General features: G+C 40.8%; 1 long non-coding RNA gene across 1 annotated transcript in view; it reads right to left on the bottom strand.

The window, feature by feature from the left end:
* The window catches only part of LOC109283969 (uncharacterized), a 282985-nt gene extending 261304 nt beyond the window's left edge, over positions 1-21681 (bottom strand). Inside the window, exons 1-2 of the long non-coding RNA XR_009460938.1 lie at positions 21552-21681; positions 21039-21134 (exon numbers count right to left, since the gene is read on the bottom strand). This is a non-coding gene — a long non-coding RNA (uncharacterized LOC109283969). The remainder of the gene's footprint in view (positions 1-21038; positions 21135-21551) is intronic.
* Between the last annotated feature and the right edge of the window lie 2361 nt (positions 21682-24042).

Below are 24042 nucleotides of genomic sequence, written 5' to 3'. Positions count from 1 at the left end.
GCAGGACCCTCCAGGGACTTTTTAAATCCCCAAAGCAGGTAAGAACCTTTCCTTCCCCTACATGTTCAGAGGCACATGCCTTCCTGTCTCTTTTCCCACCCGTGCCTGCCCCTGCTATATTTCCTGCTGTTCTGAGGGTAGAGGAACCTCCAAAACTGCTCCTGTTTCAGCCAGGCTGTGTGGGACTGGGTTCAGCTGGGGACAATGGCAGCAGCAGTGGTGATGAACGGCGGGGTTTCCCCTCCCCATGCCTTCTTCCAGGGGACAGTGGAGGATGAGGTAACCTGCACTCCCACCACTGCTGCTGCAGCTGTTGCTGTCCCTAGCAGCCCAGCTAGAGTGGACAGATACCACTTCCCCTGCCCCCCAGGAGAGTGAGAAAAGCAGCAGTGGCAGGAAGCAGAGTGGGGAGAAAGGATGGATGTACACAGAGGAAAAGGGGGTAGGGAGATTACCTCTTTTGGGGACTTAAAAAAGGTTCCTGAGGTGCAGTCCAGTCTGAAAGAGCAGTGCAGCTGTGCCACTGCACCCCATCTGGATCTGCCCTGGACCAAATCCTTTTCACCCACTCAGCTTTCCACATGAACATTCCAGACATATACCATATCATCTAATACTGGTCCTAAACAAACCCTTCAGTTCTTTCCCCACCCCAGATCTCCCCTGAAGGCAATAGTTCAATCATCCAGATTAATATGCCCTTTAGACTTGGAATAAAGTATGTTGCACATTTGAAATGCTGCCACTAAGCATACAAATTTTTTTCAGGCTCTCCAATATCACTGCATCACATTCCTGTACGTGCACATACAGTTTTACACATTTAGAGGCTATAGTCTGAAATATCAATTACTGTATTAGGGCTCTACATTTATTCTCCATAAGAATACAGGAACTCTTCAATTACAGCAGATTCAGCAAATGAGGAACAAATAACAGCAAAACATTTGTACACCCACATAAAAGGGGCACCGGGTAATACAGTGATGGAGACCAAGGCAGGACAGCTTTACCTGATCTTAGAGTCTGTTTATGATCAAACCCAGGGTTATTTGACTCTTACCTGCACTGCTGAGCAGTTATTCACACAAGCTGTACCACCAAATTCAAAAGGCTTTCTCAAATAAATAAGTGTTTGATAATTGAGTAAGTTTAATCAAATTAGGTCCAACAGGTGTTGTAAGAATTATCCCAAGAGGTTGCAAATTTTTTCAGACTTTAAGAGTAACTAATTCAAAAGAGAAGTTTTAAGCACCTTGCAAATAGAAAACTAATTTTATTTATCAATTTTTGCCCACAATGCCTGATCCTCAGGATAATTTGTGAGTTACTATATAAGCCTCACTTGTATAGTCCTCCTCTATCATATGGATGCGAGATATATTTCTTGTTGTCAAATTTAATGAAAGCATCTAAGATAAAGCAAAGCAACCTTATTTACTCCCAGAGAGGCCACAGAAAGAGCCCACTTAAAAAAATATCAGATCTTTCTGTGCTCTGTGTCAAAGCACTTAATTTAAGTACAATACATCTACATTTCAAATACCTAACTCATCTGGCTGGGATGTTTATTTAAAAAAATAATTCAAGTCAAAAGCTGACTATAAATGGGCACTATAGCATTAACATCTTAAAATCAAAGTTTAATGCTTTCCACTTTGGAACAAAAAAAAAAAAAAAAAAGGAAAACCCAGCATCATAGATGTGCTTAGCAAATGGATGGTAAACTATATGTAAAACCCCATGGCTACAAATCAAAAGGGAAAGAGAGAGGTAATGGCTATGAGGCTACTAAACAGAGTGATTATCGATACAAGTTCTCACTGAAGCTTCAGGGAGAAGGAGAAAAAAAAGAATGTTTAATTTTAATGTCCCCAAAGGTTGACTTTGCCTGTAACATTTATAAAATATTGAAAGAAAAGGAAGAAAGTAGTGTGGATGTGAATTCTGCAGCTGGTTTTAGTTGCCCTTGAAAGCAGCTGCCATAAATCTTGGATGAAGCCAAATAAGGCTGATGATTCTGATCTTCAATTCATTCTTTTCTATCCTTCAAAAGGTAAATGATCCTGATGGAATTAGAGCTAAGCAGAATGGCTTTCTTCTGTGATCTGCATATCCAATGATCCACACATCTATCATCAGCAAAGTAAAGCCATTTTTTTCTCCCTGTGTTGGTATGTGTGTGCATTCAGGCTTGAATAGACATTTTGAGTTAGAAAAAAAGTTGAAAATCAAGCTCAAATACCAACCCCTTCCCCCCTGGCAAAAAACAAAAAAACCCTACACCACCCTTATTGTCAATCCTCCCTGTATCAGCTGTACTGGAAACTCAGCGGTGAACTGAATCAGTGAGAAGACATGAAAGAATATTATAGCAATTCCTGTATTACTATTTATCCACAATCTTCTTCATTAAAATTGTGGACACTGAGATTTCAAGTTCCAGCTAAAATATATGCCAGTAATGGCAAGACAGAAAAATTACTACCTCGTCTCACTGTAAAATTATCCACCCAACAGACTACACTAACAGTATATGGTTGAACAGTATATGGTCCTGTACAGAAATACAATGTGTACTTGGAGATCCCCACACAGTTACCACTAGTCATACATAAGCCATTTTTTCCTGTCATTGGGCAACAGCAGTCAAAGTGATCCTGTGGATGTGAAAGTTTCCCTCAGATACACAAGGCAAACCTAGCTACAAACAACCAAAGAGAACAATCTATCTTCATAAATTCAGGAGGGAAAAAGAAAAGAATCCATCACGTTTAACTGTCTTTAAAAAAACCTCTCTGGTGCAGCTCCTTTGTGTTTAGAAGATGCTTTTTGCCTTCTGTACAAAATTATGCATTCCTGTCCACAGTCTATTCATTAACATACCACAGTAAATAAAACCAGTGATTGGGGGCCACCTTGTCAGTTAAGTGACATCCCAGAAGTTTTCAGATTCAAGAACTGCAAAGATTTTGGCACCTAAAATGTGAACAAGACAATAGTCTTATCTGACAAGATTTTCTCTAAACCGTACATATATTAATGCATCATATATGGTGGCAGAGAACTGCCAAGAGGCAGAGGAGGGAACAGTAAGGCAGGAAAGGGCAAGAAGTAAGTCCTGGAAAGGGACAGCACACTCATTTGTTTTATTTGAAAGGAATCATCGCACTTCATCCTTGAAGAAACTTTCAAAGTGAATTGTCTCAGAAAGGGCTATTGAGGCTTTTTCCTTTTCCTTGGGCAAGAAAAAATTACAGTAAATGTTACAAACTGAGAGGATGAGTAAAGAAGTTCATAGCCTGGACGAATACCCCTTTCACTGCAGCCATATTGCAGGGATTTTTTTTTTAATATAGTCCACTTATCAGATTCTTGTGAGGTGGGGGGGGTTTCTTTCTTTCCCTCCTGTTGGCTCTTTGTCCTTTAAGATGTGCATTGTCATCACTAGCTGTTAATATTGGAAGATTTGACATTTATATTGCTTCAGTTTTGTATTCTGCCTTTAGTTGTATGTTTCTGGGAGGTGGGATCCTCAGAGTCCCGAGGATTTTCCTATCCTGTCCCCATTTTACTATCACTTCTCCCCATCAAAGAAGGATGGATAAATGACCCTGCACTTCCGCCCTCCCAGAAGCTGCTCTGAACTAAACAGAGCCTTCTCTTGGGCTGCCCTCCTCATAAGCTTCTTTCCTGACCAAGGTTTGTTGAAAGGGAATGGGGGCTCTTCCCTTTGCTCTAAGGCAGGCTGTATCTTCCCTCTCATCCTCGTAACTCCTCTCTATGCCCACAACACTCCCAAAGGAGCCAGAAATTTGATGTGGGAGAGCACTGGCAGTGTTAATAGCTGCTCCTCTGCTGCCAAATTTGCAAAACGGTGGGGAGCCCCACGTGTCAGATAACATGTCCCCGTGCACCAAATCACACCAGATTTGGGTGGGCAGGGTCAGGTTGCTGCATGGCTGGATCCAGGTGTGCAGGATTGGGCCAGCTCATGTGGCTGGGCCAGAGCACTGGCAGATCCAGGAACATGGATTGTGGCCAGCATACGGACTCACATGAACAGACTGACTCCACACAGGATCTGGCCCATAGACTAACCCCGCACCACCCATTCAGTCCAGAAGGCCAGAAGTTTGGGAACCACTGAGTTAGGCTTTTCTTGATGTCCTTGAGCTATATGTCTTGTATCTGTTCAACAGAGTTGTTTGTGGAGTTTTAGGAATAGGTTACACAAGCACTTGAAGGGGATGGTTTGGATAGAAGTGTATCTGCCTTGAACAGGGGGTTGGACTAGATCAGTCATTCTTAACCTTTTTTGTACCAGGACCTATTTTTAAACAACAATGGCCAGTCCTGTTCCAGTAAATAGTTTAAGTAGAAACAGGTCCCTGGCCCTGCCAGTGCCCCTCACTCCCAACCCACTGCCTCCTACCCCCAGACCTCAAGTGTGTGGAGGCAGGGGGTGGGTGTGTAGGGTGGTAGGGGGGTGTGGGGCATGGGGGACCAGATGCTCACCCCAGATTTGTGGATCCACAGTGGGCACAGGGCTGCGCCCTGGCTGGACCAGTATGGTCAGGAGTTGCCTCCACAGCCCAGTGGGCAGGACATGACGCAGGAAGGCAGAGTGGGGCAGTGAGACTCATTGCTGCCACTGCCACAGGAACTCCTGCACCAGCCATGCCACCAGCAGTGCAAGGAGTAATGAATGGGGATGGGGGACCACACTGCCCTCTTCTTCTTCCACCGCCAGCTGCTCGCACACTGGGCCTCAGCTCTGCCCCACCGCCATGACCACTGTCTGCCGCCACTCCCTTCGGGTCATGACCCTACCCCAGAGAGGTGGGGTAGCAGGCAGTGTTGCCTGTGCCCCCCACCCACCTCCTGACATGTCAGTTATATCCTCTACTCCTCCTCCTGACCCATAAACTTAGCTGCAGGGAGTTGAAGGAGCTGCTCTCCATGCTGGCTGGTTGCCGTGTGCATGTAAGCATGCACACATGCACACGCTGGCCCCTGCCTGAGCACCCTCATCCCAAGCAGGCCCCAAGCAGGCACTTTAAAGGAGAAATCCATTCTTAAAGCTTGTTAATCCATTTTTTAAAGTTTGTTCATGACTCTTTCATATATTCTTGCAACCTACCTTTGGGTCATGACCCACAGTTAGAGAAATGCTGGACTAGATGGCCTTCCTTCCAGTCCTACTTTCCTATGATTCTATCCACACATCACCTTTCAGAGAGATGTGTGTGAGACCAAGTCCATGACCCAGGCTTCCTGAAATTTGGGGGCTACCAAGAAAGCTGATCACTTTGCAATGCCAATAAACAGGAGAGCTCCCAAGCACAGCCATGGAGCAGATATTGTCAGGTTACCTAATCTCAAAAGGCTATTTCCTTTTGGTTGTAACATCTGAGGGCTGGATGAAGACCTGGGATGGTTGATTCATATCAGTAAAGCAGGTTGCCTGACTTTTATCACAGAAAAGCAAATGCTGGTGTCCTTCCTTACCCCTGAGCCCACTTTATGGCACTCCTGCCAGCTCTGCAAAGACACAAAAGATTCCTCTAAGTTAAGTGAGCAATGTCAGTTGCTAGCTGGACAAAAAGGAAGGGGAAATATAGGTAAAAAATGAAAATTCTGAAATGTTTTGCAATTTGGCCATGTTTTCATGTCACTTAGCTATTATTTGCAGAACTGATAGAGAATTTCTGTTCTCCATAGCAAATAATCATAAGCAGTTGTTGACAAGAATTTTCAGAATACATGATATAAGTGCTGATCCCTTGTTGTTTAAGTTTCAGCCCTTGCTTTGGGAAGCAGAAGCAGGTAATTTAAATGGCACACAACAGTTTCTTTTAACATGACTAGTTCATAAATAATGCACATGAGGTAATATATTAACCTATAATGCTGAAAAATTGTAAGTGAGGAGGGTTAACACCTGTTAATGGATAATTCTCCAATAGGAAAAAAGGCTAAATTCACCAGAGAATGGGTATACTATTGGCAAAAAATAATTTCTCATCCCAAATTCTAAATCTGCCTAGACCCATGTGCAATTACAGGTTATATGAACAATCTGAATTGCTGCGTTGATGCAGAGCCATTACACCACCTTCTATTGACATTTTTCTATTTAAGTGATGTGAAATCCTAAACTTTTCATTTGGAGGTACTAAATTCTCTGCTAAAATCCCTCCCATGCCTCATTCCCAATAGGCCACTATAATCTTGTACAATATGAGTCTTGCCTTGGACATCATAAATTGTAAAGCTAGCCCATATCCTCACTCCCCAAAAGACAGCTTAACCCCTGGTTGACATGACTGATGATCCATAATATCAAACTGCGTGGTTTCATTTTAACCCCTGAATGCAGAGAGGTTGGGGTTAAGATGAAATTTAAACAAAGAATTTCTACTGGATCATTCAATGAAATGAAGAGTCCTTGATCTGAAAATCTGTGAACAGCAGGACTGGTTAAAAACAAAACAAAAGATTTCCTTAAGAACTATTTTCCACCAGAACATGCTGTTTTGTCAAAATACTATTTCATGGGAATATCAATTTCAATAACATTTTAAGGAAAAAAATTCAAATTCATTAAAAATTGAGATCACTTTGACTTGTTCATTAAAAGTTCTTGTTTTCTTTTATTCTCATTTTATGTCCATTTACATTTTAAGATGCTTCAGCCACCTAATAATGAAACAATTTTAAATCAACATGAAATGTTTCAATTAGGTCAGGTTTGTTTGTTTTTTAATTTATGCTTCATTTCAAATTTCAAAATGTTATTTCTTTTATTTACAGTAAAAATTTTTGAAATGTTGGAATTTCACATGGAATGAAAATTCCACTCTGAATTTAGTAAAGAGCTTATGATTTTTTAAAATGTATTAATTATCAAATATATTAAATGAATACTCCTGTAAATAATTTTTAGTCATGGATTGCCCATGACTAAAACTGAACATTCAAAACTTAAAATGAGTTAGTTTTAATTAGACAGAAATATCACCTGCTACTATTTTGTTCTATTTAGATAAGCATAGCTTCCAGAATCATGAATTCATAATTCACTGTCCACAGACATTTCCTAATAATTTCTTTACCATGTCTATTATTATTCTTATCATTAACATCTTAGATAAATATTTATGGAAAATTAATGTTCCATTGTTGCAAAAAAGTAGGATTCCTCTAAACACCTGGCATCTCCTCTTCCCCTGATCCTCAGTTTGCCAAAACTGTCTTAGGTCTGTTGAAGACAATGGCACTACAACTATTTACATGAACTAAAGATCTAGCCCCTTTATTTTAATGAGTCAATAGCATCCAATGAAGACTCTTGAACTTCAACCTCAAAAGGAAGCCAGTACAAAGTCCTCCAGGATAAACAGTAACCCTAATTTAGTGCTCAGTGTCTAACTACACAAATACTTTCAGCAAAATGTTCATTGACAGAGACGGGATTCACAAAACAACCCCTTCACAGACACCTGTAATACAACTAGTGTTAATGCTTTAAATTACCTTCCTATCCAAAGAAACAAAAGAGAAACCAAATTAGAAAGCAAAAAACAAACAAAATAACCCAGAGTGGCCTAAAAGTATGGCATAGCTCCCATGCTTATTTAACTATCAGGACATTCTGGTTTCAAAGTTACAAGTACACCATACATCCTGAGGCCTTAAAATTTCATCTGTCCTGCCAGATATACTGGTATGGTATATTCCAACCAATCACAATGAATTTTTAGAATTAAAGTTTTTGAAGACGCCTCACCTGACCTAATTCTCTGCAGAGATTTCCTGATCCTGTAAAGTAGAGATTCCTTTCCTACAAAAACGGGTAAAACATTGAGACTCCCATACTGTATATTGTCCATAAATTCTTTCCCATTAGTCCCACAATACAAAACCCGAGAAAAACATTAAAAAAAACCCCCAGTTTATAACAGCCTTTTTCCTGGGTCCCTACATAACTTCATAGAATAAGATTGTGTTCTTGACACCAACATCACCAAATACAGTGCCCTATACAACCTTATTCACATTGGTCGTAAGAATGATCTTTTTTTCTGTTTCTTGAGTTTGTTTACCATTAATGCATGTGTTAAAGTTTTCATAAGCTTCAGTGACAAGTGACTGATTTGATTCTAGGTGCTTAATTTCAGCTCAGCATCAGTGGTCTCTCTCACCTTTTTTTTGTTTTAAAGTCTTGCTGAGAAGAAAAAAAAGCAGTGCTTTAATCCCTCACTGATCTTTAAATAAAATGTTCAGAGATCTCGGCCAAACAATAAGTCATAAAGCAGGCACAGTAATTCAAACAGTAATCTATGGGCATATATATCATCTTGCAATGGTACATTAATCATTACACTTAAAGACAGCACAAGAGTGATGAAGTTTTTTCAATTGTGTCTATTGCAACTCAGCTACATTCAAGTGTTTTTAATCTTTGCCATTACATCAAAAGGTAATAACTGTATTTTAATCTAGAAATCTTTTCTAACCCCACCCCTAGCAAGACTGGAGAAAAGCCACAAGAAAAGGAGAAATGACTTAGGCATTCAACACACACTCCCCTCCCTCTCGCACACAAAGTTAGCTACAGAATGTAAAAGAAACATCACTTCTAAGAGAGGAATTCATTCAATCCACTGGAGATGAAACCTCCTTTAAAAAAAGGGAAAGGATCTGTGTTTTCAGGCTACTTGTAGCCCTGAAATTTATTGAGGCTAGCTTGTGTCACTACACCTCAAGTGGTTCGATGCACTTGAGTCAGAAAAGGTCAAAGGAAAAGGGAATTATCAGAGAAGTGAGTGCTGAAGTGTTAGTTAGAGGGAGAGATGTTAGAACCAAACAGGATAGAAGCAGGCTTGATAAAGCACCCTTCATACTCAGAGCATCCCAAAGTGATCTCAAAAGCTATTAGATGCTATTAATGCAAACAAATGTAAAATGTACCAGCCTTTGCACATTTGCTGACAAGCTTGAACATAACTTTTGGCAGTAGGACCTGTTTTAATGAAAAAGAGAAAGTCAGTCAGAACAAGGAATTATCCCCAAACCTTTTAAAAAAGGTCAAAGCAGCAGTTCCTGAACCAGAGACAGGGAGAAAGGAGTTTGGTTTAACATTTCATCAAAGAACAGCACTTCTAAGAGGCATGAACACTTCGTATTTTCCTTCCTAGGGCAGTGCAGTGTTAGTTACTCCAAGAGGAGACCAAGAGGAGCATAAAGTTATATAGTCTTTTGTTCCAAGAGGCAAGAAAGTTATACACACTGAATCAGAAGCACGGAATGGAGAGTCAAGGCCTGGACAAATGTCAGGTCAGTCTCCACTGCACTCCCTCTTGAAGCTAATCTGCTTGGCCTGGATAGGAGAGAATCTTAACAGTTGTCAATTAGTTGATCGCCCTCTCCCTTATGCTCCACTGTGATCCCCATGGTCAGCCAAAAGCTACCTTCTGCAAATATAATCTGTGGGCCAAGTTAGCATGACTTCTACATGTGAGAAGTCATTCACAATAGTCACATCTCAGCTCCAGAATTCCCTCTCCCTTGTGGTCGATCAAAGCCCGAGCATGGACATCTTCCAGAAGCATTATAAGACCTTTTTATATGGGAGGCCTTCAGCAGGTAGGGTTAGGTTTTGGGGCACTGCCTGGGGAGCTTGCACTAATATATATAGTATAGCGTGTATACACACACACACACACACGGAAAAGTGTGCATGTGTGTATTTTTAAATTTAGCTGTGTGCATGTATGTATTTTTAAATTTTTATTACCAGCATAGTAACAACCTATACTGCTCTGTGTCAGTGGTACACAGTTATTTTTAGCCAGTACGTTGATGCAGCAATGCACTATAGCAAGGGAGCACACTACTATGGTAACGTAGCTGATGCATCATGGTTTGTGCCTGTCATTGCAACATAGCAGCAACATAGCATTTCATATAGATACGCACACTGGGTGCATCTACATGAGACACTAACTGCGTAGTAGCCTAATAATACTGTGCAGTAGTGTGCCAGGCAAAAACCGTGCTTATATGTTACTGCACAGTAAGCGTCACTAAAAAGCTGTGCCCCAGCGCTACTGTGACGTAGTTCTAGTTACTGTGCCATGATTTACTACTTAGTTAACCAGGCACTAAACTTAATGTGTAGTAACTATTGGGCATTAATGAATGGGTAGATGTGGCTGGTTACCCAGAAGTTTACAGCATGCTAAGAAACTTTTAGGAACTCCCCTGTGGATACAAAAGCTTTTGGGCAAATGAATTATTTTCTTTAAAGTACATGGGGCAGGCACTGATCATGCAGTAGCTACCTGTGTGCATACTCTTGCCCCCTGGTAAATAGAAACTTATCCATGGTGTTCCTGCACTAAGAGCATGCACACCAGTCAGTTGCAAGAGCAGCTGATGCATGGTAAAACTCTGTCCCATTTTTACCTCACAAATAATTAATCTGCTTAGACTATGGAATGCGGAGATGTGGTTGCCCTGTAAATGCACATCAACTTCCCCATAATGACAAGGCCAAAGAAACCATGAACTACAGACTTTTGGTGAACTTCTCAAAATACTCAGAACTGTCTTCAAAAACTCAAGATTTTTTAACTTTGACTACAAACTAATGGCCAAAGTCTTGGCTGAGTGTTTTAAGTCTGTTATAGGCACACTGATCCATAAGGACCAGGCATGCACGGTGCCAGAGCAACAGATCCACAATGCCCTGATGCAGCTGCAAGATGTGCTACAGTACCAACAAGAAATGTTGCCATGCTGAACCTCAACTTGGAAAAGGCCTATGACTAGGTATCCCATCACTTCCTACTGGAGACGCTGAAAACTACTGGAGAGACTCCTACTGGAGACACTGAAGACATAGAAGTCCCTGCAACTTTTGTCACCTGAATAAAGGCACTATACACCAACGTAAGCATCAGGGTACTGGTGAACAGGTCCCTGACACCCCCAATCACGGTGGAGTTGGGTGTCAGGAAGGGCTGCCTGCTCTCCCCAACCATTTTCATTTGCACAACAGAACCACTAACACAGCAGCTCAGGCAGGACCCTGGGATCAGGGGTGTGAAGGTCCCTGAGAGCAACAGGGAAGAGACGAAAGTCCTCGCATACATGGACAACCTGAACATTATATGCAGGGACAAGGGGTTGGTGGAAAGAACACTACAACACACCCAGGTATATGGAGAAGCAGCAGAGGCCAAGCTCAATGTGAGCAAAAGCACCTGTCTAGTCCTGGGTGAGCTCGGGGACCAGTCACCCCTGGGGGTTTCCATCCCCCACAAGTGACTGGTGCCTCCTGAATCTGGGAGAGCACCTGCAGAAGCCGCCAACAGTGTGGCCACTGTGGACCTGTCGGGGGGGGCGCCAGCCCTACCAACAGCATCAGGGTTGGCCATTGGGGGGGCACCAGCCCCATCAGTGGGGGCATGTGCATCCCTGTGCACCCCCTACCAGTCACCTATGGCCCCCCCATGAGGGGGTAAAAATCCTCAGGGGGAAGTTTGACTCAGAGCTGATGGGGCAGAGAACATGCGAAAAGACCGAGGCCAAAGCCAGACTAGACTAGGGCTATGGCAATCACGCTGCCTGTCAATGTGGGAGGCACATGGCACTGATGAAGGCTGTACTACTGCCAATACTTCTACACACCATCCTAGGCTTCCCCCCCCCCAACAAGTCTTTCACAGAAGCCAAAAAGCCATGTATATTTTATTTGGAACTCCACATGGGAGAAGGTGGCAAGGGCCAAGCTCTAAAAAGCAAAATGGTCTAGAGACAGAGGAATGCCAGATGTCCTTCTCCTCCTCTGGGCCAAGTGCATGAGCCAGGTTTGTAAAATGGCAACAGGGACAGAATTCAAAACAGTCAGCTTTGTCAAGTATTTTGCAAGGCAGCTGCTGTGACAGTGGCAGGTGTACACAACGACCAATGGAAGGCCGTGGGCCATGGTGTCCCCATGATTCTACAAGATCCTGGAAAGCATCTGGGAAAAATACAGGCTGCAGATACTGGCAGATATGGTGCAGGAGACAAATAATATCGGATGGGTAACTGGACCACAGTTGGTAAAATAGCAAGGAATTTAGCTACCCTCCTTCATTTCCAAATCAGTGGGTGTGTCTACACAAGATTCTTTACTGTACAGTAGAGTGAATTACTGTGCAGTAAGCATCCGCACCTACAAGTGCAGACACTTACTGTACAGTGATTGGTTCTAATCACAAGTAAATTTACTACCTGCAAATGCAAGTAGCAAATTTATTTGAGATTACTGACTGCGCAGTAGCGCACGTGTAGACACCTGACTCAGAGCAAATGTGCTCCCGGTCATTCAGGCAGCAGGAGATTGTTCCCTGCCCCCAGGAGCTGTCTGCTGCCAGGACGAGTACTGCCACCAAAGACAATGTCCCCCTGCCCTGGCAGGAGGGTGCCCCCACTCTGTGATCACGAGGCCAGGGCTGGGAGATCCTTCTCTCCCAGCACTAGCTCTGCTGTTGTGGGGCCAGTGCTGGGAGATTCTTCAGCAAATCAGCTCATATATCTCTGCATGTATAGACACATGCCTGAGAGAGTTTACTCTCAAGTAGTTTACTCTCAACTTACTCTCAAGAGTAAGGTGAAAGGGATACTTACTTGCTTCTACATACTGAGCATGTCTACATGTGCAAATAATACAGGAGCAGTTTACTCTTGAGAGTAAAGTTGATTAAACTATCCTGACTGGTCAAGACACTCATTCTGCAGTGAAAAGGCAGACAGGTAATTATCTACATCAGTATTCCAGTTGTAGACATTTTTTTCATGCATACATAATATTCTGCACATGTCTCTTGCCAATACTTTGCAATTTTCAATTTAGATTTCTGGACTACCCATACCAATGTGGGGGGAGGAAACTCTGCAACACAGATTTTCATTCTTTAGTTGCTCAGTAAGCCTAGAGCTCTTGCAAACTTGCTTACTTGCCCTCTTTGCCTTCTGTATTACATGTGGTATCTCCTATAAGAAAAGATTTTCCTTTGAAACCAGATATAACTCTACTGCAGCTAAAGAGGTGATTGCAACTTACCCAGGGCATACAGCCACCCTCCTTACCCAAGACCACTGCCAAAAAAATAAGACCCACCCAATGACTCCAATTTGGAAGCACCAGAAACAAGCATTTCAGCAAAGTGAACAGTCTGAGAGTAGCTGGGGGTAGTTCACAACCCTGGGTTGTACTCAGGTTTTTTGTCTTAGGAGAGCCTGAGTGTAGTGCTTATAGGGAAGGAATGATCACATCTACTCTGAGTCACTTGGGACTGCTACCAAGTCATCTACTCTACTAAAGGCTGGTTTCTAGTATGCTGAGAGGGAGCAAGCAAGTGGGGTTTATTTTGTCAACAACAGCCCAAGTTCTGCCAGGCAATGTAGACACGCCCAGTAGACACACTCAAGCCAGCTAGCTCCTGTATCAGTAACAGTGTAGTTATAGCAGTGCAGAGTTCAGAGTAAGTATTTCTCTTGGTTCCCAGGCAGGTGGTATGACCCACACTAAGCCCTGTGCTGTTGCAGCTAAAATGTTATCTGCACCCATGCTAGCTTGCACAGGTCTACACAGACTACAGTTATCCTTTGACTGCAGTGGAGTCTGACATCATAAGGATCCATTGTCTTGTGGACTCAGATGTTCTTAAAAAGGAGGATGTGTCGAATCATCAGCTGGCATAAATCAGCAGAGTGCCACCACTGACTTTAACTGAATTGTGTCACTTTGCACCTTTACAGGGGTCTATCCCAAATTCAGCCTGGGAGGAGTGGGTGCAGTTCCTATGGAAGTCCCAGGGCCAAATTCATTTGTGATAAAAGGCAGATGAATGTACATGTCATATTTAAGTTGATCACTTTAACTGGCAGAATGCATTCGGGAATTTGCATCTCTGCATTGTGTGGGTAAATAGCCACAGCATAACATTTCCTACAATCTTGGGCAGATTGCAGAAGTATTGACTGAAAAACAGCCTATACATATGCTATACAGTGCTTGCACTGTTGTCAACATTCCTGGGATCAAAGTCAGTCTTCACATGAGCCACTGCCAATGAAAAATGTGATCCACTTCTTGCCAGGATTGAATAACTGTCTGGACAGAATATCAAATGTGAGAAAGTTATTCTTGTTACACATACCACGTTGGTACAAGTTATACCAGAACATCTTGTTCAGTCATCTTCTCCCTGCTGTGTAACTTACATGGACATTATTTCAAAACTGAATGTAGCCCTCTATTTATTCTTAGAAATGAAAAAAAAAAGATAAGATAAAGTGACCTGGGTTATCCAATCTCACACCAAGCCTCAGGTCCTCATCCTATCTCTTCTACAAAAGCTTTTAAAATGTCACAGCTGAAATATACCAATGATCTCCCCTTTTCTTTATATTTTGGTTGTTCAACAAAACAATCAATGCTTTTACTAAAAATGAAAATTTAGTATCACAGTTTAAATGACAGTGTTCTAGGGAGGAACCACCATGTACTGTAATTCTATTTTTACAGCTTTACTATGGTACACCATGTAATTATATGCAATGCTCATTATATAAGCAAAAGCCATCGATCCTTAAACATATACATTCTGGCATATAATAAACCATTGGAATGAGTGGCTTTTGCTTTTCCTAAAGAGAAGAGAACTAATTAGTTGCGTTTACAGATTAACAACCCAAACCAGAAAGGTTGACTAAAGAATAAGTATTGACCATCCTCATGGCATGCAAATAACTATATTCATGGGGTAGGAAACAAAATATTTCCATTCATTTTCATTTCTATGCCTCTAATACTATAATATAATTTAACAAGGCAGGCCATTCTACAAGACAAGCAATAATACATGAGACTGACATTTAGGTAAATTTTCCATCTAGAAAAAAAAGAGGAAGAAAAAGAAAAAGAAAAAAAAAGATGAGAGAAACAAAAAACAGAAGAGAAGGTAGACATAGTAAAATACAGAAAAAGAGATACTAGCTAGGGAGAGCAACCAAGCCCAAAAACCATTTTTCATAAGTTTATTTCAGAGCTTCCCCTTCTTTTCTCATAACATCTTTCAATCTCAGTGTACATTTCAGACTCACACAAGCCTTTTATTTAATTTGTACAATGTAAAATGAAGATCCCTGCCAGTGGTCTTGGTGCCAATGACAGAAGTTCAAAGAAATACATTAAATGAACAAACAGGTTTGTCAATTCCCTCAGATCAAATTAAATATCCATATGTAAAAATGCATGGAATAGAAACTAAATCATTTCTCAAACAAACAATCCAGAGAAGTGTGCATCACCTTTACCAGTACTTCTACCCAACATTCACTTCCTCACATGCAGGGTGGGATATAGTGTTACTTGCAGGATGTCCTATAGAAGGACATACTGGGCGCATGTATACGTTGCCGCGTGGCAACATTGCTATGGCGCAGTGCTTTAGTACATCCTTTTGGCACAGTATGGTGCAGTAAGGGTGGTTACTGTACCATGCACGTGGTGCATGGGTAAATTTCGCCACTATGTCGCCAGGGAGCACACCGTACGGCATTGTAGCATGTCGCTATGTCGCCGTAGGGCGATGTGTAGATGCGCTCACTGAGGCAGTATGGCCTGGAAAAGTAGCAACTTCTAAAAAGTCTGTGAGTATAAGCTTGACAGAAAACTCTACCAACTCTTTCCCTTTTCTGATATCAGTGCAGCTTCAGCTGCCCTTGTTGACCACAGGTAGTAACAGTGTACAGGAAAAAGAGACAGGTGGTTAGTTAGACAAGTAGATCCCACATTGTTTGCAGAAGACAGATGTTTATAGTTTAGAGAGATGCTGAGTAATAAGTCAGCTACCAAATCTGTACCAGCCTCAGTTTCTGAATAGATTTGAGATGCAGCCTTGTGTAGAGCCCATTGTTGTGGTCTAATCTCAAGGTGACAATTGAATGGATGACAATTTTAGAATCCACGTAGAAACAAATGTGTTTAGGTAGTTTCACTTGCCAACAAATGCCTACAGTATATGAAACAATTCAGCAGTATGACTTCTGAGTTGACTTTAACATCCAACATTATGTCCTTGGTATTCTGAGATCCCTCTTGTTGCAACTGATTCCAATCCCTCATCATTTTCAGGGACATTTGAGGTCATTTCTCCTGTCCAATCAAAATTAAATCATCCTTTGTGGCTTCTTCTCAGAGCAAAGAATTTTACACCCTAGAAACATTCTTAATAGGCTTACTTCACCTTCTCTTCAGGGTAAAACTATCCTTCTTTTGAAAAGGTAACCCAGGCTCCATCCATACGTTATACTAGATTAAGTCTAGCTTCTCAGGTAGTACATGAATGGAATCCTAAGAAGCCTGAAATCTTTTGCTGTCTGTAGACATTTAAAAACATTCACTACAGAACTAGTAACCATGGAAAGCTCATGGAACTTGGGATTTTGTTAGTAAATGAAAATTCAGTCCTGATTATTCAAAAGATATCACAAGGTTCAAAATTCTTCTGAACAAACCTTAGTGTAATTGTAATAGAACAATTTACAGTTCTGTTTCAAAACAAGGAGAAATCAATGGTTAAACAAATTATTAGGTTTGGGGTATTAAGCCAAAATTCCAAAGATAAATTTGGGTGAAATTATCCACAAAGAACATGCACAGAACCCAATTTGAAGCAAAACACACTCTGAGCTGCTTGTGCCCACACACAGAGGCCCCTCAAACCCCCAGAGCACCTGTCCAGTTTTTCCTGCTCACAGAGAGGCACGCCAGGAAATGTTGGGGTGCCTCTCCATAAGTAGTGAAATTACGGTTCCCTGATCACCCAGACCCATCCCTGGTAATCCCAGGAGTGAGTCTGGGGGAGCAGGGAAAGCAAGGATTTCCCCAGGCTCTCCAGGCATACCTATAGGGGATTCCTATGGGAGATCCCCCCTCCTGCTTGCAGTCACTCCTTACATGTTGGGGAGCAGAGCAATTGCCTGCAGGGGGTTTCATTCACAAGTATCTGAAAGCTGGGAGTGGAGAACTGCCACAGGAATCCCCTGTGGGATTCCCCAGTGTGCCCATCTGCGCCTCAACATGGGGTGTGTTTCTGAAACACCGGGTGTATGACTTCATCCCACAGAAGTTCCTACCTTGCAAACATGCACTGGGGATTCCTGCACTCCCCAACATGGGGGGCACATCTGCAAACAGGGTGAGGGGGGTTCCCCTGCTAGCAGATGTGCCCCAAGTCAGTACATCTGTGGAGCAAGCGCTATCAGCTGTGCAACAACATCCATCTCCATCTGAGAGGCACTCAGTTGTTTTTATACCCTTCATACCCTGAATATCAGTAGTGGAGTGACAGTATTTTTTACTGAAAAATAACTTCATCATGAAACAGAAGTACTCCCCAGAAATGTCCGCCTCTGCTGAAAATTTTCAGATTTTTTTCCAATTACAACATGACAATTTGTTTCTGTTTTGCAGATTTTATTTTCAGTTGCTGAAAACTGAAAAGTGGCCTATTTTTGCTTGCTCGTTTCTATTTTCAACAAATGCTCAAAAATCTGCAAAAATATTCAAGAGAAATAACATTTTCATTTTCATCACCATGTTTTCCATATAAAATAAATAGTTATTTGACTACATCTAATCAGTGCAAATATTTTTTGATCTCCTACTACTGTACATCAGACACTTTATTCTTTGCTACTTTGTTCCTTGTATATTTGCCCTTGCTTTGCACAGGTATAAAATCTGGATGGTAATGTAATACATTTTGCAAAGGTATAACTCACGACACACGCTGCAAAGCAGTTAAGAATCAAGCCCTGCATATGTTGTACCTCTCTCACTCATATTTCCAATTCAAGGCATCCTGATGCCTCTGTGTATGCCCTGAACAAATGTTCAACAACTTGTTAAGCCCCCACTTTGGCAACTGATTCCATTCCAATCATTATTTCTGCTCTTTATATTTAAAGAGATATTTAAACTTTGTTCTCTTAGCTTTTCTTTACTTTCTGCACTATTACTACTGAATATATTACACTGAGATCTCAGCATTCCCCTCTACCCCCCTTTTTTAAACTAATCTAAAATACAGGAAAGTTCTAAAAATGCCACTTCTCTTTCCTGTTATGTTACAGTTTAATCACACAACACATTTAGAAAACAAGTGAAAATAAAGGTCTGTCATTAATTTTCATGCACAACTTTTATATGAGTGCCAGGCCTAAATATCTCTAACTTGGAACAAAGGGCAGATTCTTATCTGGTACCAGCTGTCATTCCATTGACTTCAATGGACTTGTAACAACTACCAACATGAGCCAATGATCTGTCCCAACCTTATAAACAATGATGAGTTCCATGAAAATAATTCAGCAGAAAGGGAAGATCTTCAGCATCATAAATCAAACCAGAATCAGTGAAGCTATTCAAATTTCACCCAACACAGCACACTTATACCAAAAATGCCCTCTACTACTGCTGATCCAAATTACTTGGGTACACAGATTTCTTCAATGGGCAATACACAGGACTACTTGACAGGAACATTCAGATCACAGTAGAGCCAATCATTCAACCGTTTGACTTGTGCCAATAATATGTGAACAGTCCACAATACATCACAACACGAAACATTTACTCCTGTATGTTTTCACCTGAAGACAAGCAGATCAAAAACCTCCTAGCATACGTGTCCCACTCACAATGTCTGTTGCATTTCCCCTGCATGTTGTTTGTTTTGCAAATTATGTCCCCGTAGTAAAATTTCTGTTTAGAATAAAGCCATAGTGAGCAATCATCCCTTGCAATAACATCCTTTAATCCTTCTCTTATACTGTTATAATTTTGTGCCTCCTGTGAATTATTGGCCAACAAGTTTTTAAGTATTATCCATTGTGAGGTTTAAATAAAGAAATTATTTACATGGGAATATAAAAAGTATATTACCAATTATATAGTCCCCTGAACACTTAATCATGCAGCCAAGTGGAAACTCTTCACAAAAATCTGTCCTCTACCATTTTACCATAATGAAGGGTTCCTCAGGAAATAAGCATTTAATCTCTACAACCTCATTTCAAGCACCTAATCTCACTTTGCAGTGCACTCTGCTACTTCCTGTCATCCAAATAAAATACAGGTAAATGATAGAGAAGCTTAGCCTACATCCTTTAAATATTTACTCACTGGTCTGCTCTTAGCAGTACAAGCTGTAGTGCTAAACTCAATTTCATCCTCCACTGGCTGGCAGACAATTTGGACAGGCTTACTGAGGACTGGGGGATCTTTCTGCATATTCCCTTTGAGCAGCAGCCATTCCCTTATCTTAAGTGCACTAAGCCAGAGAACTTTTCTGCCTAGTCCAACATATCAGCAAATCACGCAGGGCTTATATACTGACAGCTCACTTAACACAGCAAGGTTTGCTAAAAGAGGAGGAGGAAAAAGGATATTGTGACAAGCCATTATAAAGTGTATGGGGGAGTTGGGGGTGACTTAGGAAATTGTCCCCACTTTCCATCAACATTTCATTTTCACAACATTTTTCCAATCAGTTTTAACTGATTTGAATCACAGAAAGATATCCCCTTTTTTCCATTTTTTTTCATCTAGGGACAACTGAGATTTGCTGTAAAGGATCATGCCAAATATTAAAATAGGACAAATTCATCACTGAGGAAAGCAGGTACAGGACTACTGAGGGTGAATTCAGTGAGTTACAGCAACATAATGGGGTCCATTTATACCAGTAATAAATTTAGGACAGTAATTTAATTTATAAGGAGCTCACATACCAAAATTAAACCACTTCAGTGTGCAAATTATGCCCTCTACCTTCTGCCTCTCCCCACCTCCTGCCCAATTCTGGAAGGAGATTCAGCCCAGGGAACAACCCTCACAAAACAACTGTGGGATCCAAGCTCCAAGTGCCTGGACAACACATACAGGAACTGTTAAATTATCTTTTCAGAATAAGAACGTAGATACTGGTTTTCAGGTAGTACCTTGTTCTATGCTCATTCCTCTAATAAGCCAGTGATTCCTTCTACCTCATATACTTAACGTTTGAAATATATTTCTTCTTTACTTTTATCAACCTAATAGCAAAAGTGAACAATGTGGAGGGGGATTTTTATAATACATACATACATACATACCTTTCCAAACAGTTACATTTGCTAAATTACAACAGCGCCCTTGCCTGCCACATAATTTGTAACATCCAACAAATACTTAGAAGTCAGGAAATGACCGAGCAAAATTTCCTTGATTTTACATTGTCCAGGTAGGTAACATAAAAATATCCTGATGTCACACACAGAGGAAATCCATATATTCAATCACAACACAAACTTTAACTGGAACCAAACCACAATCTTTCATAAAATATCTCCAAATATAAACACAACACAAAATTCTTCTATAAAAAAAAAAAAAGAAAATGACACATAAAGAATGGGACACGTGACACATCCTCAAATACAGTCCACATGTATGTGCAATAAAATCTACAGTTAAAATCCAATAAAATCCCAGCTCACTGAAGTCAGTGCTAGAATTCCTATTAATTTTGATAGAAACAAAATTCTGCACATATTCCCTTGTTTTACATCCAGAACATTATTCTAAATTACAGAATGATTTATCAAAACCTTCTTGTGGCAAATGACCAATTAATTTATCAGCAGTGCTTCTTGTGGAACTATAAAAATAGTTAAATGCAAAAATTATACATTGCAAAAAAAAAAAAAAAAAAAAATCCAAACAATCCAAAGCTGTTGTGATAGAATACATGTATTTTTGTTGTTGATGTGTTCTTCGGTTTATTATACGGGATAAGCAATAACTAAGAACAACTTAAATATTGCATTTTACAGTCCTAGAATATCTATATAATGTTATACATAAGTATTTAAATTCTGGAATATTTTACTAGAAATCTGTTGCGCACAGAAGCAAAAATATTACTCACCACTAGAGCTGGTTGAAAATATTCTGACAGCATGATCTTTTTCTTAGAAAATGCCATTTCATCAAAATCAATGCTTTCCAGACGAACCTGCCAATGCTGAAAAAAACGGGTTACAAAAAGTATTGTGATAAGGTTGAAATAGAGTATTTTAATATTTTTTAAATTTTTAAAGTAACAGTAAAAACACATGTTGAATTTTTGGTATTTCCTATATATAACATGGGAATATTAATTTCTACACAGATCTACTCACCACTCAGTGGAAGGACTAGGAAAGAAATAGGAAAAATACAGCAAAAAATAATATTTCTTAAATAAATTAATTTTCAGGCAATTTTATTTAAAAAAATCCCCATCATATGGGCCAGATATACCCATTTTATGCCCTGTTTTGAACTGTGTGGCTGCTTTTTCTATTCTCAGAGGCACAACATATCCAGAGGGAACTAATCAGTTTCACCCCCATCTTTTTCTACCACATGCTCTCTATGACAGCCAATTGCATATTTTTACATTTCACTTCTGCAGATCCTTTGTAGTACTTCACAAGTTTGACTTCCCTTCTCTGCCGATGACAACAGTCACTTTTTTGTAAACTTTACTAATTAGCAAGACAGAAATATACTGTTGGATCAATCTTTGCAGTAAAATGTTCTCTCTCTAATACTGATCTTGAAGAAATGGCTAACGATTAGAAGAATCATTTTCTTACCCTGGATTATCTGCAACAATCATTAATGGCATCTCTAACCACAGCATGGATAGTGTTAGATGGACTGTAGTTGCTTAAGTATGTATGGGCTTGAAATTTATCACTGAGAGGACACCTTTTCAGTGGTATAAGCAAATTAAAACTCCCTGCTTATGATAGCATCAGAGTTTTATATTCAGTTTACACCTATCAGATCCAGTTCTTGGGTCTGCTTTCAGACTTCTGTTTGGAGGATCTACCACTTTACTGATATATATAACACTTTTGCCCTGCTGCCAAGCTCTGGTTAGAAGGACTGGGTTCAAATTTTGGATTTTAACATCAACCATAGTAAAAATATTTTAAAAATTGATTGTTAGTAAAAATTTGCAGTAAACAAATTATTACAGGCAGCCTGGGATGCAGCAACAACAGCAGCAGCATATGACTGAGAGAATACTCCCTGTGGGGTACTGTGCTCCCACTTGGACACCAGGTGGTGCTGTTGTGCTCTGTCACCCTGGGCACCTATACACAAGCAGCAAGGCCGTAATTACAGCACATCAGAGGAGACTCAATTAATCGGGTCTGCTGGAACATGGTAATTACCGTACTCCAGCAGACTCCAGTATCTCATACATCAGCATCCCTTCATTCGATGAGCTTTAGGTGAAGTGCCCCTGCTGCCATTTTTAAGTGTGGGGATGCTAATATACAAGATGCTCTGGGCACTTTAATCAAAGCAACTCCCAGAGACATTCTAATTAAAGTACTCCCCTCCTTCCCCCCACTCCTGGAGCACATGTCTAAATGCCCCTCCACTTAGTCAAAGTGAAACTACTTAGTATATTTACTGAGTCCCAGATTTTTTTTTACTGACTTTACTGCTAGCCATTTTTAGCCTGATTTTTACTGACAATCAGTACATTTATTTACAGGGGGCAACCATGTTGAGCAATCACCTGGCAGAATGCAGTCTCTATAACAGCTCTTAAAGGACTGTATTTCCTATTGTATAACTTAGTGTGGACACTACTAAGTCCCCCTAATCCACTGCTGTAAGAAGGCCGATTGTGGACATACATGAGTGAGTAAGAGCAGACTTCAAGCTGCTCTAACTTATGCTAGGATCTAAAGTCCCTCCAGGATTGGGATCATGTATAGTTGCTGAAAAATAACTTTGTGTTCTCCCAGCCTTGCACCAAGCGCAGCTTCACCAAAGCAGAGAATCTAAACTGCCCTGTACATATGTACATCATCATATGGAAACAAAAAGACAGAGGAGAATCATGCCTCATATCTTGTAAGTATTAGTGTTAAGGGGGCAAAGAAGAATGCTTTATTAAATTGCAGAATGCAAGGAAGCCACAGAGCTGAGAAAATGTTTAAAATGAGAAGCACACATCTAACATTTCCTAGAGGCACCATTCTGGCTTCAGAGACTGATTAGAGTTCCTACACATAATGCATTCCACGAGGACCGAGAAAAAGCGTGCTTTTCAAGAGAATATATCAGAGGACCAACTTTATGCCAGTCTCCCCTTTCTGACAGCACAACATGCACTAAGATTACCCCCTTCTCCCCTCCACATGCACATCTAAAAGACAGCCAAAAGACAGAAAGACATTGGCTATTCTGCCACACCATGTACAAATTATAGTCAAATTATTACTGGGCAAATTATAGTCCCCTGCAGCCCCACTCTCCTGGCACTATTCCAACATTTTCATTCCCCTGACCAACCCCTTCAGGAGTTTACTGTAGCCCACATTTCCCAAATCCTATTTTACCCCAAGACATATTAGTTCCCACATTGCTGGCTGAACATACTCAGAGCAAGTTCCCACAGCTCCCCATTTTCTTCTCCCCCAGGTTTCAGCATGCCTCGCATTCTCTTCTGTCTGCAGAGCAGACTCTTGCCACCTTGCTTCCCTGCCCCACTTCAGGATCTGTCAGTCAGGCATATTACCCTGATGGGTAGAAGAAATCTTACTAGAGTGCCCTTTTTCTCATACCTCTATTAACACCCTCCCTCTTCCTGCCTGGTGATGGAGAAATAAGGGAAGGTTGAGGCCAGTGCAGCGAAACTTGCTAGGTGGGAGATATCTGTCTGCTGCCACATAGGCTAAATACATTTCAGTTTTAAATTAATTTGTTACTACTCGACCTGACTGAATATTTTCCATTGGAACTGTTTTCTGTCAGAAAATAATGCAATGGAATAGACCTACAAATGTATAAACTCTGTTAAAACTTCTGACAGAAGCCAAGTAAGCCAACTGCTCCACCAACCTGTTTCATTTCCTTTGTGC

Source organism: Alligator mississippiensis, chromosome 3, assembly GCF_030867095.1.
Source record: "Alligator mississippiensis isolate rAllMis1 chromosome 3, rAllMis1, whole genome shotgun sequence".
Taxonomy (NCBI): Eukaryota; Metazoa; Chordata; order Crocodylia; family Alligatoridae; genus Alligator; species Alligator mississippiensis.
This window is presented reverse-complemented; position numbering and strand designations above follow the sequence as displayed.